Genomic DNA, 12205 nt, shown 5'->3' on the forward strand with positions numbered 1-12205 from the left:
CAACCATGAACCGGAGGGCACCCGAGCATAGAAATAGCAAGAAAGAAAGGAAAAAAAGAAAAAAAAAACCGCACGTAAAATCTAAAAAAACGCAAACGGACAACGAAAAAGGAGGGTGCAACACGAGGACTTCCCAGGGGGTCACCCATCCTAGTGCTACTTTCGCCCAAGCACGCTTAACTGCGGAGTTCTGATGGGATCCGGTGCATTAGTGCATGTATGATCGCACCCGAAATACTATCCATGTTTATTGTTTTTATGTGTTACAAGACGCAGAACCTCCTTTGTTTTGGTACGCGGGGCGTGGGACCCACGTGACCGATCGGCTCCGTTCCAAAAATACGAAAAGCATCAACCATGAACCGGAGGGCACCCGAGCATAGAAATAGCAAGAAAGAAAGGAAAAAAAGCAAAAAAAACCGCACGTAAAATCTAAAAAAACGCAAACGGACAACGAAAAAGGGGGGTGCAACACGAGGACTTCCCAGGGGGTCACCCATCCTAGTACTACTCTCGCCCAAGCACGCTTAACTGCGGAGTTCTGATGGGATCCGGTGCATTAGTGCTGGTATGATCGCACCCGAAATACTATCCATGTTTAATGTTTTTATGTGTTACAAGACGCAGAACCTCCTTTGTTTTGGTACGCGGGGCGTGGGACCCACGTGACCGATCGGCTCCGTTCCAAAAATACGAAAAGCATCAACCATGAACCGGAGGGCACCCGAGCATAGAAATAGCAAGAAAGAAAGGAAAAAAAGCAAAAAAAACCGCACGTAAAATCTAAAAAAACGCAAACGGACAACGAAAAAGGAGGGTGCAACACGAGGACTTCCCAGGGGGTCACCCATCCTAGTACTACTCTCGCCCAAGCACGCTTAACTGCGGAGTTCTGATGGGATCCGGTGCATTAGTGCTGGTATGATCGCACCCGAAATACTATCCATGTTTATTGTTTTTATGTGTTACAAGACGCAGAACCTCCTTTGTTTTGGTACGCGGGGCGTGGGACCCACGTGACCGATCGGCTCCGTTCCAAAAATACGAAAAGCATCAACCATGAACCGGAGGGCACCCCAGCATAGAAATAGCAAGAAAGAAAGGAAAAAAAGCAAAAAAAACCGCACGTAAAATCTAAAAAAACGCAAACGGACAACGAAAAAGGGGGGGTGCAACACGAGGACTTCCCAGGGGGTCACCCATCCTAGTACTACTCTCGCCCAAGCACGCTTAACTGCGGAGTTCTGATGGGATCCGGTGCATTAGTGCTGGTATGATCGCACCCGAAATACTATCCATGTTTAATGTTTTTATGTGTTACAAGACGCAGAACCTCCTTTGTTTTGGTACGCGGGGCGTGGGACCCACGTGACCGATCGGCTCCGTTCCAAAAATACGAAAAGCATCAACCATGAACCGGAGGGCACCCGAGCATAGAAATAGCAAGAAAGAAAGGAAAAAAAGCAAAAAAAACCGCACGTAAAATCTAAAAAAACGCAAACGGACAACGAAAAAGGAGGGTGCAACACGAGGACTTCCCAGGGGGTCACCCATCCTAGTACTACTCTCGCCCAAGCACGCTTAACTGCGGAGTTCTGATGGGATCCGGTGCATTAGTGCTGGTATGATCGCACCCGAAATACTATCCATGTTTATTGTTTTTATGTGTTACAAGACGCAGAACCTCCTTTGTTTTGGTACGCGGGGCGTGGGACCCACGTGACCGATCGGCTCCGTTCCAAAAATACGAAAAGCATCAACCATGAACCGGAGGGCACCCGAGCATAGAAATAGCAAGAAAGAAAGGAAAAAAAGAAAAAAAAAACCGCACGTAAAATCTAAAAAAACGCAAACGGACAACGAAAAAGGAGGGTGCAACACGAGGACTTCCCAGGGGGTCACCCATCCTAGTACTACTTTCGCCCAAGCACGCTTAACTGCGGAGTTCTGATGGGATCCGGTGCATTAGTGCATGTATGATCGCACCCGAAATACTATCCATGTTTATTGTTTTTATGTGTTACAAGACGCAGAACCTCCTTTGTTTTGGTACGCGGGGCGTGGGACCCACGTGACCGATCGGCTCCGTTCCAAAAATACGAAAAGCATCAACCATGAACCGGAGGGCACCCGAGCATAGAAATAGCAAGAAAGAAAGGAAAAAAAGCAAAAAAAACCGCACGTAAAATCTAAAAAAACGCAAACGGACAACGAAAAAGGGGGGTGCAACACGAGGACTTCCCAGGGGGTCACCCATCCTAGTACTACTCTCGCCCAAGCACGCTTAACTGCGGAGTTCTGATGGGATCCGGTGCATTAGTGCTGGTATGATCGCACCCGAAATACTATCCATGTTTATTGTTTTTATGTGTTACAAGACGCAGAACCTCCTTTGTTTTGGTACGCGGGGCGTGGGACCCACGTGACCGATCGGCTCCGTTCCAAAAATACGAAAAGCATCAACCATGAACCGGAGGGCACCCGAGCATAGAAATAGCAAGAAAGAAAGGAAAAAAAGCAAAAAAAACCGCACGTAAAATCTAAAAAAACGCAAACGGACAACGAAAAAGGAGGGTGCAACACGAGGACTTCCCAGGGGGTCACCCATCCTAGTACTACTCTCGCCCAAGCACGCTTAACTGCGGAGTTCTGATGGGATGCGGTGCATTAGTGCTGGTATGATCGCACCCGAAATACTATCCATGTTTATTGTTTTTATGTGTTACAAGACGCAGAACCTCCTTTGTTTTGGTACGCGGGGCGTGGGACCCACGTGACCGATCGGCTCCGTTCCAAAAATACGAAAAGCATCAACCATGAACCGGAGGGCACCCCAGCATAGAAATAGCAAGAAAGAAAGGAAAAAAAGCAAAAAAAACCGCACGTAAAATCTAAAAAAACGCAAACGGACAACGAAAAAGGGGGGTGCAACACGAGGACTTCCCAGGGGGTCACCCATCCTAGTACTACTCTCGCCCAAGCACGCTTAACTGCGGAGTTCTGATGGGATCCGGTGCATTAGTGCTGGTATGATCGCACCCGAAATACTATCCATGTTTAATGTTTTTATGTGTTACAAGACGCAGAACCTCCTTTGTTTTGGTACGCGGGGCGTGGGACCCACGTGACCGATCGGCTCCGTTCCAAAAATACGAAAAGCATCAACCATGAACCGGAGGGCACCCGAGCATAGAAATAGCAAGAAAGAAAGGAAAAAAAGCAAAAAAAACCGCACGTAAAATCTAAAAAAACGCAAACGGACAACGAAAAAGGAGGGTGCAACACGAGGACTTCCCAGGGGGTCACCCATCCTAGTACTACTTTCGCCCAAGCACGCTTAACTGCGGAGTTCTGATGGGATCCGGTGCATTAGTGCATGTATGATCGCACCCGAAATACTATCCATGTTTATTGTTTTTATGTGTTCCAAGACGCAGAACCTCCTTTGTTTTGGTACGCGGGGCGTGGGACCCACGTGACCGATCGGCTCCGTTCCAAAAATACGAAAAGCATCAACCATGAACCGGAGGGCACCCCAGCATAGAAATAGCAAGAAAGAAAGGAAAAAAAGCAAAAAAAACCGCACGTAAAATCTAAAAAAACGCAAACGGACAACGAAAAAGGAGGGTGCAACACGAGGACTTCCCAGGGGGTCACCCATCCTAGTACTACTCTCGCCCAAGCACGCTTAACTGCAGAGTTCTGATGGGATGCGGTGCATTAGTGCTGGTATGATCGCACCCGAAATACTATCCATGTTTATTGTTTTTATGTGTTACAAGACGCAGAACCTCCTTTGTTTTGGTACGCGGGGCGTGGGACCCACGTGACCGATCGGCTCCGTTCCAAAAATACGAAAAGCATCAACCATGAACCGGAGGGCACCCCAGCATAGAAATAGCAAGAAAGAAAGGAAAAAAAGCAAAACAAACCGCACGTAAAATCTAAAAAAACGCAAACGGACAACGAAAAAGGGGGGTGCAACACGAGGACTTCCCAGGGGGTCACCCATCCTAGTACTACTCTCGCCCAAGCACGCTTAACTGCGGAGTTCTGATGGGATCCGGTGCATTAGTGCTGGTATGATCGCACCCGAAATACTATCCATGTTTAATGTTTTTATGTGTTACAAGACGCAGAACCTCCTTTGTTTTGGTACGCGGGGCGTGGGACCCACGTGACCGATCGGCTCCGTTCCAAAAATACGAAAAGCATCAACCATGAACCGGAGGGCACCCGAGCATAGAAATAGCAAGAAAGAAAGGAAAAAAAGCAAAAAAAACCGCACGTAAAATCTAAAAAAACGCAAACGGACAACGAAAAAGGAGGGTGCAACACGAGGACTTCCCAGGGGGTCACCCATCCTAGTACTACTCTCGCCCAAGCACGCTTAACTGCGGAGTTCTGATGGGATGCGGTGCATTAGTGCTGGTATGATCGCACCCGAAATACTATCCATGTTTATTGTTTTTATGTGTTACAAGACGCAGAACCTCCTTTGTTTTGGTACGCGGGGCGTGGGACCCACGTGACCGATCGGCTCCGTTCCAAAAATACGAAAAGCATCAACCATGAACCGGAGGGCACCCGAGCATAGAAATAGCAAGAAAGAAAGGAAAAAAAGAAAAAAAAAACCGCACGTAAAATCTAAAAAACGCAAACGGACAACGAAAAAGGAGGGTGCAACACGAGGACTTCCCAGGGGGTCACCCATCCTAGTACTACTTTCGCCCAAGCACGCTTAACTGCGGAGGTCTGATGGGATCCGGTGCATTAGTGCATGTATGATCGCACCCGAAATACTATCCATGTTTATTGTTTTTATGTGTTACAAGACGCAGAACCTCCTTTGTTTTGGTACGCGGGGCGTGGGACCCACGTGACCGATCGGCTCCGTTCCAAAAATACGAAAAGCATCAACCATGAACCGGAGGGCACCCGAGCATAGAAATAGCAAGAAAGAAAGGAAAAAAAGCAAAAAAAACCGCACGTAAAATCTAAAAAAACGCAAACGGACAACGAAAAAGGGGGGTGCAACACGAGGACTTCCCAGGGGGTCACCCATCCTAGTACTACTCTCGCCCAAGCACGCTTAACTGCGGAGTTCTGATGGGATCCGGTGCATTAGTGCTGGTATGATCGCACCCGAAATACTATCCATGTTTAATGTTTTTATGTGTTACAAGACGCAGAACCTCCTTTGTTTTGGTACGCGGGGCGTGGGACCCACGTGACCGATCGGCTCCGTTCCAAAAATACGAAAAGCATCAACCATGAACCGGAGGGCACCCGAGCATAGAAATAGCAAGAAAGAAAGGAAAAAAAGCAAAAAAAACCGCACGTAAAATCTAAAAAAACGCAAACGGACAACGAAAAAGGAGGGTGCAACACGAGGACTTCCCAGGGGGTCACCCATCCTAGTACTACTCTCGCCCAAGCACGCTTAACTGCGGAGTTCTGATGGGATCCGGTGCATTAGTGCTGGTATGATCGCACCCGAAATACTATCCATGTTTATTGTTTTTATGTGTTACAAGACGCAGAACCTCCTTTGTTTTGGTACGCGGGGCGTGGGACCCACGTGACCGATCGGCTCCGTTCCAAAAATACGAAAAGCATCAACCATGAACCGGAGGGCACCCCAGCATAGAAATAGCAAGAAAGAAAGGAAAAAAAGCAAAAAAAACCGCACGTAAAATCTAAAAAAACGCAAACGGACAACGAAAAAGGGGGGGTGCAACACGAGGACTTCCCAGGGGGTCACCCATCCTAGTACTACTCTCGCCCAAGCACGCTTAACTGCGGAGTTCTGATGGGATCCGGTGCATTAGTGCTGGTATGATCGCACCCGAAATACTATCCATGTTTAATGTTTTTATGTGTTACAAGACGCAGAACCTCCTTTGTTTTGGTACGCGGGGCGTGGGACCCACGTGACCGATCGGCTCCGTTCCAAAAATACGAAAAGCATCAACCATGAACCGGAGGGCACCCGAGCATAGAAATAGCAAGAAAGAAAGGAAAAAAAGCAAAAAAAACCGCACGTAAAATCTAAAAAAACGCAAACGGACAACGAAAAAGGAGGGTGCAACACGAGGACTTCCCAGGGGGTCACCCATCCTAGTACTACTCTCGCCCAAGCACGCTTAACTGCGGAGTTCTGATGGGATCCGGTGCATTAGTGCTGGTATGATCGCACCCGAAATACTATCCATGTTTATTGTTTTTATGTGTTACAAGACGCAGAACCTCCTTTGTTTTGGTACGCGGGGCGTGGGACCCACGTGACCGATCGGCTCCGTTCCAAAAATACGAAAAGCATCAACCATGAACCGGAGGGCACCCGAGCATAGAAATAGCAAGAAAGAAAGGAAAAAAAGCAAAAAAAACCGCACGTAAAATCTAAAAAAACGCAAACGGACAACGAAAAAGGAGGGTGCAACACGAGGACTTCCCAGGGGGTCACCCATCCTAGTACTACTCTCGCCCAAGCACGCTTAACTGCGGAGTTCTGATGGGATCCGGTGCATTAGTGCTGGTATGATCGCACCCGAAATACTATCCATGTTTATTGTTTTTATGTGTTACAAGACGCAGAACCTCCTTTGTTTTGGTACGCGGGGCGTGGGACCCACGTGACCGATCGGCTCCGTTCCAAAAATACGAAAATCATCAACCATGAACCGGAGGGCACCCCAGCATAGAAATAGCAAGAAAGAAAGGAAAAAAAGCAAAAAAAACCGCACGTAAAATCTAAAAAAACGCAAACGGACAACGAAAAAGGGGGGTGCAACACGAGGACTTCCCAGGGGGTCACCCATCCTAGTACTACTCTCGCCCAAGCACGCTTAACTGCGGAGTTCTGATGGGATCCGGTGCATTAGTGCTGGTATGATCGCACCCGAAATACTATCCATGTTTAATGTTTTTATGTGTTACAAGACGCAGAACCTCCTTTGTTTTGGTACGCGGGGCGTGGGACCCACGTGACCGATCGGCTCCGTTCCAAAAATACGAAAAGCATCAACCATGAACCGGAGGGCACCCGAGCATAGAAATAGCAAGAAAGAAAGGAAAAAAAGCAAAAAAAACCGCACGTAAAATCTAAAAAAACGCAAACGGACAACGAAAAAGGAGGGTGCAACACGAGGACTTCCCAGGGGGTCACCCATCCTAGTACTACTCTCGCCCAAGCACGCTTAACTGCGGAGTTCTGATGGGATCCGGTGCATTAGTGCTGGTATGATCGCACACGAAATACTATCCATGTTTATTGTTTTTATGTGTTACAAGACGCAGAACCTCCTTTGTTTTGGTACGCGGGGCGTGGGACCCACGTGACCGATCGGCTCCGTTCCAAAAATACGAAAAGCATCAACCATGAACCGGAGGGCACCCCAGCATAGAAATAGCAAGAAAGAAAGGAAAAAAAGCAAAAAAAACCGCACGTAAAATCTAAAAAAACGCAAACGGACAACGAAAAAGGGGGGGTGCAACACGAGGACTTCCCAGGGGGTCACCCATCCTAGTACTACTCTCGCCCAAGCACGCTTAACTGCGGAGTTCTGATGGGATCCGGTGCATTAGTGCTGGTATGATCGCACCCGAAATACTATCCATGTTTAATGTTTTTATGTGTTACAAGACGCAGAACCTCCTTTGTTTTGGTACGCGGGGCGTGGGACCCACGTGACCGATCGGCTCCGTTCCAAAAATACGAAAAGCATCAACCATGAACCGGAGGGCACCCGAGCATAGAAATAGCAAGAAAGAAAGGAAAAAAAGCAAAAAAAACCGCACGTAAAATCTAAAAAAACGCAAACGGACAACGAAAAAGGAGGGTGCAACACGAGGACTTCCCAGGGGGTCACCCATCCTAGTACTACTCTCGCCCAAGCACGCTTAACTGCGGAGTTCTGATGGGATCCGGTGCATTAGTGCTGGTATGATCGCACCCGAAATACTATCCATGTTTATTGTTTTTATGTGTTACAAGACGCAGAACCTCCTTTGTTTTGGTACGCGGGGCGTGGGACCCACGTGACCGATCGGCTCCGTTCCAAAAATACGAAAAGCATCAACCATGAACCGGAGGGCACCCCAGCATAGAAATAGCAAGAAAGAAAGGAAAAAAAGCAAAAAAAACCGCACGTAAAATCTAAAAAAACGCAAACGGACAACGAAAAAGGGGGGGTGCAACACGAGGACTTCCCAGGGGGTCACCCATCCTAGTACTACTCTCGCCCAAGCACGCTTAACTGCGGAGTTCTGATGGGATCCGGTGCATTAGTGCTGGTATGATCGCACCCGAAATACTATCCATGTTTAATGTTTTTATGTGTTACAAGACGCAGAACCTCCTTTGTTTTGGTACGCGGGGCGTGGGACCCACGTGACCGATCGGCTCCGTTCCAAAAATACGAAAAGCATCAACCATGAACCGGAGGGCACCCGAGCATAGAAATAGCAAGAAAGAAAGGAAAAAAAGCAAAAAAAACCGCACGTAAAATCTAAAAAAACGCAAACGGACAACGAAAAAGGAGGGTGCAACACGAGGACTTCCCAGGGGGTCACCCATCCTAGTACTACTCTCGCCCAAGCACGCTTAACTGCGGAGTTCTGATGGGATCCGGTGCATTAGTGCTGGTATGATCGCACCCGAAATACTATCCATGTTTATTGTTTTTATGTGTTACAAGACGCAGAACCTCCTTTGTTTTGGTACGCGGGGCGTGGGACCCACGTGACCGATCGGCTCCGTTCCAAAAATACGAAAAGCATCAACCATGAACCGGAGGGCACCCGAGCATAGAAATAGCAAGAAAGAAAGGAAAAAAAGCAAAAAAAACCGCACGTAAAATCTAAAAAAACGCAAACGGACAACGAAAAAGGAGGGTGCAACACGAGGACTTCCCAGGGGGTCACCCATCCTAGTACTACTCTCGCCCAAGCACGCTTAACTGCGGAGTTCTGATGGGATCCGGTGCATTAGTGCTGGTATGATCGCACCCGAAATACTATCCATGTTTATTGTTTTTATGTGTTACAAGACGCAGAACCTCCTTTGTTTTGGTACGCGGGGCGTGGGACCCACGTGACCGATCGGCTCCGTTCCAAAAATACGAAAATCATCAACCATGAACCGGAGGGCACCCCAGCATAGAAATAGCAAGAAAGAAAGGAAAAAAAGCAAAAAAAACCGCACGTAAAATCTAAAAAAACGCAAACGGACAACGAAAAAGGGGGGTGCAACACGAGGACTTCCCAGGGGGTCACCCATCCTAGTACTACTCTCGCCCAAGCACGCTTAACTGCGGAGTTCTGATGGGATCCGGTGCATTAGTGCTGGTATGATCGCACCCGAAATACTATCCATGTTTAATGTTTTTATGTGTTACAAGACGCAGAACCTCCTTTGTTTTGGTACGCGGGGCGTGGGACCCACGTGACCGATCGGCTCCGTTCCAAAAATACGAAAAGCATCAACCATGAACCGGAGGGCACCCGAGCATAGAAATAGCAAGAAAGAAAGGAAAAAAAGCAAAAAAAACCGCACGTAAAATCTAAAAAAACGCAAACGGACAACGAAAAAGGAGGGTGCAACACGAGGACTTCCCAGGGGGTCACCCATCCTAGTACTACTCTCGCCCAAGCACGCTTAACTGCGGAGTTCTGATGGGATCCGGTGCATTAGTGCTGGTATGATCGCACCCGAAATACTATCCATGTTTATTGTTTTTATGTGTTACAAGACGCAGAACCTCCTTTGTTTTGGTACGCGGGGCGTGGGACCCACGTGACCGATCGGCTCCGTTCCAAAAATACGAAAAGCATCAACCATGAACCGGAGGGCACCCCAGCATAGAAATAGCAAGAAAGAAAGGAAAAAAAGCAAAAAAAACCGCACGTAAAATCTAAAAAAACGCAAACGGACAACGAAAAAGGGGGGGTGCAACACGAGGACTTCCCAGGGGGTCACCCATCCTAGTACTACTCTCGCCCAAGCACGCTTAACTGCGGAGTTCTGATGGGATCCGGTGCATTAGTGCTGGTATGATCGCACCCGAAATACTATCCATGTTTAATGTTTTTATGTGTTACAAGACGCAGAACCTCCTTTGTTTTGGTACGCGGGGCGTGGGACCCACGTGACCGATCGGCTCCGTTCCAAAAATACGAAAAGCATCAACCATGAACCGGAGGGCACCCGAGCATAGAAATAGCAAGAAAGAAAGGAAAAAAAGCAAAAAAAACCGCACGTAAAATCTAAAAAAACGCAAACGGACAACGAAAAAGGAGGGTGCAACACGAGGACTTCCCAGGGGGTCACCCATCCTAGTACTACTCTCGCCCAAGCACGCTTAACTGCGGAGTTCTGATGGGATCCGGTGCATTAGTGCTGGTATGATCGCACCCGAAATACTATCCATGTTTATTGTTTTTATGTGTTACAAGACGCAGAACCTCCTTTGTTTTGGTACGCGGGGCGTGGGACCCACGTGACCGATCGGCTCCGTTCCAAAAATACGAAAAGCATCAACCATGAACCGGAGGGCACCCGAGCATAGAAATAGCAAGAAAGAAAGGAAAAAAAGCAAAAAAAACCGCACGTAAAATCTAAAAAAACGCAAACGGACAACGAAAAAGGAGGGTGCAACACGAGGACTTCCCAGGGGGTCACCCATCCTAGTACTACTCTCGCCCAAGCACGCTTAACTGCGGAGTTCTGATGGGATCCGGTGCATTAGTGCTGGTATGATCGCACCCGAAATACTATCCATGTTTATTGTTTTTATGTGTTACAAGACGCAGAACCTCCTTTGTTTTGGTACGCGGGGCGTGGGACCCACGTGACCGATCGGCTCCGTTCCAAAAATACGAAAAGCATCAACCATGAACCGGAGGGCACCCGAGCATAGAAATAGCAAGAAAGAAAGGAAAAAAAGCAAAAAAAACCGCACGTAAAATCTAAAAAAACGCAAACGGACAACGAAAAAGGAGGGTGCAACACGAGGACTTCCCAGGGGGTCACCCATCCTAGTACTACTCTCGCCCAAGCACGCTTAACTGCGGAGTTCTGATGGGATCCGGTGCATTAGTGCTGGTATGATCGCACCCGAAATACTATCCATGTTTATTGTTTTTATGTGTTACAAGACGCAGAACCTCCTTTGTTTTGGTACGCGGGGCGTGGGGCCCACGTGACCGATCGGCTCCGTTCCAAAAATACGAAAATCATCAACCATGAACCGGAGGGCACCCCAGCATAGAAATAGCAAGAAAGAAAGGAAAAAAAGCAAAAAAAACCGCACGTAAAATCTAAAAAAACGCAAACGGACAACGAAAAAGGGGGGTGCAACACGAGGACTTCCCAGGGGGTCACCCATCCTAGTACTACTCTCGCCCAAGCACGCTTAACTGCGGAGTTCTGATGGGATCCGGTGCATTAGTGCTGGTATGATCGCACCCGAAATACTATCCATGTTTAATGTTTTTATGTGTTACAAGACGCAGAACCTCCTTTGTTTTGGTACGCGGGGCGTGGGACCCACGTGACCGATCGGCTCCGTTCCGAAAATACGAAAAGCATCAACCATGAACCGGAGGGCACCCGAGCATAGAAATAGCAAGAAAGAAAGGAAAAAAAGCAAAAAAAACCGCACGTAAAATCTAAAAAAACGCAAACGGACAACGAAAAAGGAGGGTGCAACACGAGGACTTCCCAGGGGGTCACCCATCCTAGTACTACTCTCGCCCAAGCACGCTTAACTGCGGAGTTCTGATGGGATCCGGTGCATTAGTGCTGGTATGATCGCACCCGAAATACTATCCATGTTTATTGTTTTTATGTGTTACAAGACGCAGAACCTCCTTTGTTTTGGTACGCGGGGCGTGGGACCCACGTGACCGATCGGCTCCGTTCCAAAAATACGAAAAGCATCAACCATGAACCGGAGGGCACCCCAGCATAGAAATAGCAAGAAAGAAAGGAAAAAAAGCAAAAAAAACCGCACGTAAAATCTAAAAAAACGCAAACGGACAACGAAAAAGGGGGGGTGCAACACGAGGACTTCCCAGGGGGTCACCCATCCTAGTACTACTCTCGCCCAAGCACGCTTAACTGCGGAGTTCTGATGGGATCCGGTGCATTAGTGCTGGTATGATCGCACCCGAAATACTATCCATGTTTAATGTTTTTATGTGT

The 12205-nt window shown here is 47.9% G+C and overlaps 35 non-coding genes across 35 annotated transcripts; all 35 read right to left on the reverse strand.

Annotated features, from left to right (window-relative positions):
• Window positions 1-112: 112 nt before the first annotated feature.
• Window positions 113-231, reverse strand: LOC145076161 (5S ribosomal RNA). The gene has a single exon (XR_013692616.1). It is a non-coding gene; the product is annotated as a 5S ribosomal RNA (ribosomal RNA).
• A 232-nt stretch (window positions 232-463) lies between these two features.
• Window positions 464-582, reverse strand: LOC145080573 (5S ribosomal RNA). Its single transcript, XR_013695175.1, has one exon. It is a non-coding gene; the product is annotated as a 5S ribosomal RNA (ribosomal RNA).
• A 232-nt stretch (window positions 583-814) lies between these two features.
• Window positions 815-933, reverse strand: LOC145082905 (5S ribosomal RNA). Its single transcript, XR_013697403.1, has one exon. It is a non-coding gene; the product is annotated as a 5S ribosomal RNA (ribosomal RNA).
• A 233-nt stretch (window positions 934-1166) lies between these two features.
• Window positions 1167-1285, reverse strand: LOC145080575 (5S ribosomal RNA). Its single transcript, XR_013695176.1, has one exon. It is a non-coding gene; the product is annotated as a 5S ribosomal RNA (ribosomal RNA).
• Window positions 1286-1517: 232 nt separating this feature from the next.
• Window positions 1518-1636, reverse strand: LOC145082906 (5S ribosomal RNA). The gene has a single exon (XR_013697404.1). It is a non-coding gene; the product is annotated as a 5S ribosomal RNA (ribosomal RNA).
• A 233-nt stretch (window positions 1637-1869) lies between these two features.
• LOC145085560 (5S ribosomal RNA) lies at window positions 1870-1988 on the reverse strand. The gene has a single exon (XR_013699957.1). It is a non-coding gene; the product is annotated as a 5S ribosomal RNA (ribosomal RNA).
• Window positions 1989-2220: 232 nt separating this feature from the next.
• Window positions 2221-2339, reverse strand: LOC145080576 (5S ribosomal RNA). Its single transcript, XR_013695177.1, has one exon. It is a non-coding gene; the product is annotated as a 5S ribosomal RNA (ribosomal RNA).
• A 232-nt stretch (window positions 2340-2571) lies between these two features.
• LOC145085137 (5S ribosomal RNA) lies at window positions 2572-2690 on the reverse strand. The gene has a single exon (XR_013699550.1). It is a non-coding gene; the product is annotated as a 5S ribosomal RNA (ribosomal RNA).
• A 232-nt stretch (window positions 2691-2922) lies between these two features.
• On the reverse strand, window positions 2923-3041 carry LOC145080578 (5S ribosomal RNA). Its single transcript, XR_013695179.1, has one exon. It is a non-coding gene; the product is annotated as a 5S ribosomal RNA (ribosomal RNA).
• A 232-nt stretch (window positions 3042-3273) lies between these two features.
• On the reverse strand, window positions 3274-3392 carry LOC145085562 (5S ribosomal RNA). The gene has a single exon (XR_013699959.1). It is a non-coding gene; the product is annotated as a 5S ribosomal RNA (ribosomal RNA).
• Window positions 3393-3624: 232 nt separating this feature from the next.
• On the reverse strand, window positions 3625-3743 carry LOC145085456 (5S ribosomal RNA). The gene has a single exon (XR_013699854.1). It is a non-coding gene; the product is annotated as a 5S ribosomal RNA (ribosomal RNA).
• Window positions 3744-3975: 232 nt separating this feature from the next.
• Window positions 3976-4094, reverse strand: LOC145080579 (5S ribosomal RNA). The gene has a single exon (XR_013695180.1). It is a non-coding gene; the product is annotated as a 5S ribosomal RNA (ribosomal RNA).
• A 232-nt stretch (window positions 4095-4326) lies between these two features.
• Window positions 4327-4445, reverse strand: LOC145085138 (5S ribosomal RNA). Its single transcript, XR_013699551.1, has one exon. It is a non-coding gene; the product is annotated as a 5S ribosomal RNA (ribosomal RNA).
• Window positions 4446-4677: 232 nt separating this feature from the next.
• On the reverse strand, window positions 4678-4796 carry LOC145073177 (5S ribosomal RNA). Its single transcript, XR_013691278.1, has one exon. It is a non-coding gene; the product is annotated as a 5S ribosomal RNA (ribosomal RNA).
• Window positions 4797-5028: 232 nt separating this feature from the next.
• Window positions 5029-5147, reverse strand: LOC145080580 (5S ribosomal RNA). Its single transcript, XR_013695181.1, has one exon. It is a non-coding gene; the product is annotated as a 5S ribosomal RNA (ribosomal RNA).
• Window positions 5148-5379: 232 nt separating this feature from the next.
• Window positions 5380-5498, reverse strand: LOC145082907 (5S ribosomal RNA). Its single transcript, XR_013697405.1, has one exon. It is a non-coding gene; the product is annotated as a 5S ribosomal RNA (ribosomal RNA).
• A 233-nt stretch (window positions 5499-5731) lies between these two features.
• Window positions 5732-5850, reverse strand: LOC145080581 (5S ribosomal RNA). The gene has a single exon (XR_013695182.1). It is a non-coding gene; the product is annotated as a 5S ribosomal RNA (ribosomal RNA).
• Window positions 5851-6082: 232 nt separating this feature from the next.
• Window positions 6083-6201, reverse strand: LOC145082909 (5S ribosomal RNA). The gene has a single exon (XR_013697407.1). It is a non-coding gene; the product is annotated as a 5S ribosomal RNA (ribosomal RNA).
• A 232-nt stretch (window positions 6202-6433) lies between these two features.
• Window positions 6434-6552, reverse strand: LOC145082911 (5S ribosomal RNA). The gene has a single exon (XR_013697408.1). It is a non-coding gene; the product is annotated as a 5S ribosomal RNA (ribosomal RNA).
• A 232-nt stretch (window positions 6553-6784) lies between these two features.
• Window positions 6785-6903, reverse strand: LOC145080582 (5S ribosomal RNA). The gene has a single exon (XR_013695183.1). It is a non-coding gene; the product is annotated as a 5S ribosomal RNA (ribosomal RNA).
• A 232-nt stretch (window positions 6904-7135) lies between these two features.
• On the reverse strand, window positions 7136-7254 carry LOC145083454 (5S ribosomal RNA). Its single transcript, XR_013697929.1, has one exon. It is a non-coding gene; the product is annotated as a 5S ribosomal RNA (ribosomal RNA).
• Window positions 7255-7487: 233 nt separating this feature from the next.
• LOC145080583 (5S ribosomal RNA) lies at window positions 7488-7606 on the reverse strand. Its single transcript, XR_013695184.1, has one exon. It is a non-coding gene; the product is annotated as a 5S ribosomal RNA (ribosomal RNA).
• A 232-nt stretch (window positions 7607-7838) lies between these two features.
• LOC145082912 (5S ribosomal RNA) lies at window positions 7839-7957 on the reverse strand. The gene has a single exon (XR_013697409.1). It is a non-coding gene; the product is annotated as a 5S ribosomal RNA (ribosomal RNA).
• Window positions 7958-8190: 233 nt separating this feature from the next.
• Window positions 8191-8309, reverse strand: LOC145080584 (5S ribosomal RNA). Its single transcript, XR_013695185.1, has one exon. It is a non-coding gene; the product is annotated as a 5S ribosomal RNA (ribosomal RNA).
• Window positions 8310-8541: 232 nt separating this feature from the next.
• On the reverse strand, window positions 8542-8660 carry LOC145082913 (5S ribosomal RNA). The gene has a single exon (XR_013697410.1). It is a non-coding gene; the product is annotated as a 5S ribosomal RNA (ribosomal RNA).
• Window positions 8661-8892: 232 nt separating this feature from the next.
• On the reverse strand, window positions 8893-9011 carry LOC145082914 (5S ribosomal RNA). The gene has a single exon (XR_013697411.1). It is a non-coding gene; the product is annotated as a 5S ribosomal RNA (ribosomal RNA).
• A 232-nt stretch (window positions 9012-9243) lies between these two features.
• LOC145080585 (5S ribosomal RNA) lies at window positions 9244-9362 on the reverse strand. Its single transcript, XR_013695186.1, has one exon. It is a non-coding gene; the product is annotated as a 5S ribosomal RNA (ribosomal RNA).
• Window positions 9363-9594: 232 nt separating this feature from the next.
• LOC145082915 (5S ribosomal RNA) lies at window positions 9595-9713 on the reverse strand. Its single transcript, XR_013697412.1, has one exon. It is a non-coding gene; the product is annotated as a 5S ribosomal RNA (ribosomal RNA).
• A 233-nt stretch (window positions 9714-9946) lies between these two features.
• LOC145080586 (5S ribosomal RNA) lies at window positions 9947-10065 on the reverse strand. Its single transcript, XR_013695187.1, has one exon. It is a non-coding gene; the product is annotated as a 5S ribosomal RNA (ribosomal RNA).
• Window positions 10066-10297: 232 nt separating this feature from the next.
• LOC145082916 (5S ribosomal RNA) lies at window positions 10298-10416 on the reverse strand. The gene has a single exon (XR_013697414.1). It is a non-coding gene; the product is annotated as a 5S ribosomal RNA (ribosomal RNA).
• A 232-nt stretch (window positions 10417-10648) lies between these two features.
• On the reverse strand, window positions 10649-10767 carry LOC145082917 (5S ribosomal RNA). The gene has a single exon (XR_013697415.1). It is a non-coding gene; the product is annotated as a 5S ribosomal RNA (ribosomal RNA).
• A 232-nt stretch (window positions 10768-10999) lies between these two features.
• Window positions 11000-11118, reverse strand: LOC145082918 (5S ribosomal RNA). Its single transcript, XR_013697416.1, has one exon. It is a non-coding gene; the product is annotated as a 5S ribosomal RNA (ribosomal RNA).
• A 232-nt stretch (window positions 11119-11350) lies between these two features.
• Window positions 11351-11469, reverse strand: LOC145080587 (5S ribosomal RNA). Its single transcript, XR_013695188.1, has one exon. It is a non-coding gene; the product is annotated as a 5S ribosomal RNA (ribosomal RNA).
• Window positions 11470-11701: 232 nt separating this feature from the next.
• On the reverse strand, window positions 11702-11820 carry LOC145082919 (5S ribosomal RNA). The gene has a single exon (XR_013697417.1). It is a non-coding gene; the product is annotated as a 5S ribosomal RNA (ribosomal RNA).
• A 233-nt stretch (window positions 11821-12053) lies between these two features.
• On the reverse strand, window positions 12054-12172 carry LOC145080589 (5S ribosomal RNA). Its single transcript, XR_013695190.1, has one exon. It is a non-coding gene; the product is annotated as a 5S ribosomal RNA (ribosomal RNA).
• Window positions 12173-12205: the final 33 nt, after the last annotated feature.

Source organism: Lactuca serriola, chromosome 1 (assembly GCF_051521515.1).
Source record: "Lactuca serriola cultivar US96UC23 chromosome 1, Lser_US96UC23_V15, whole genome shotgun sequence".
NCBI lineage: Eukaryota > Viridiplantae > Streptophyta > Magnoliopsida > Asterales > Asteraceae > Lactuca > Lactuca serriola.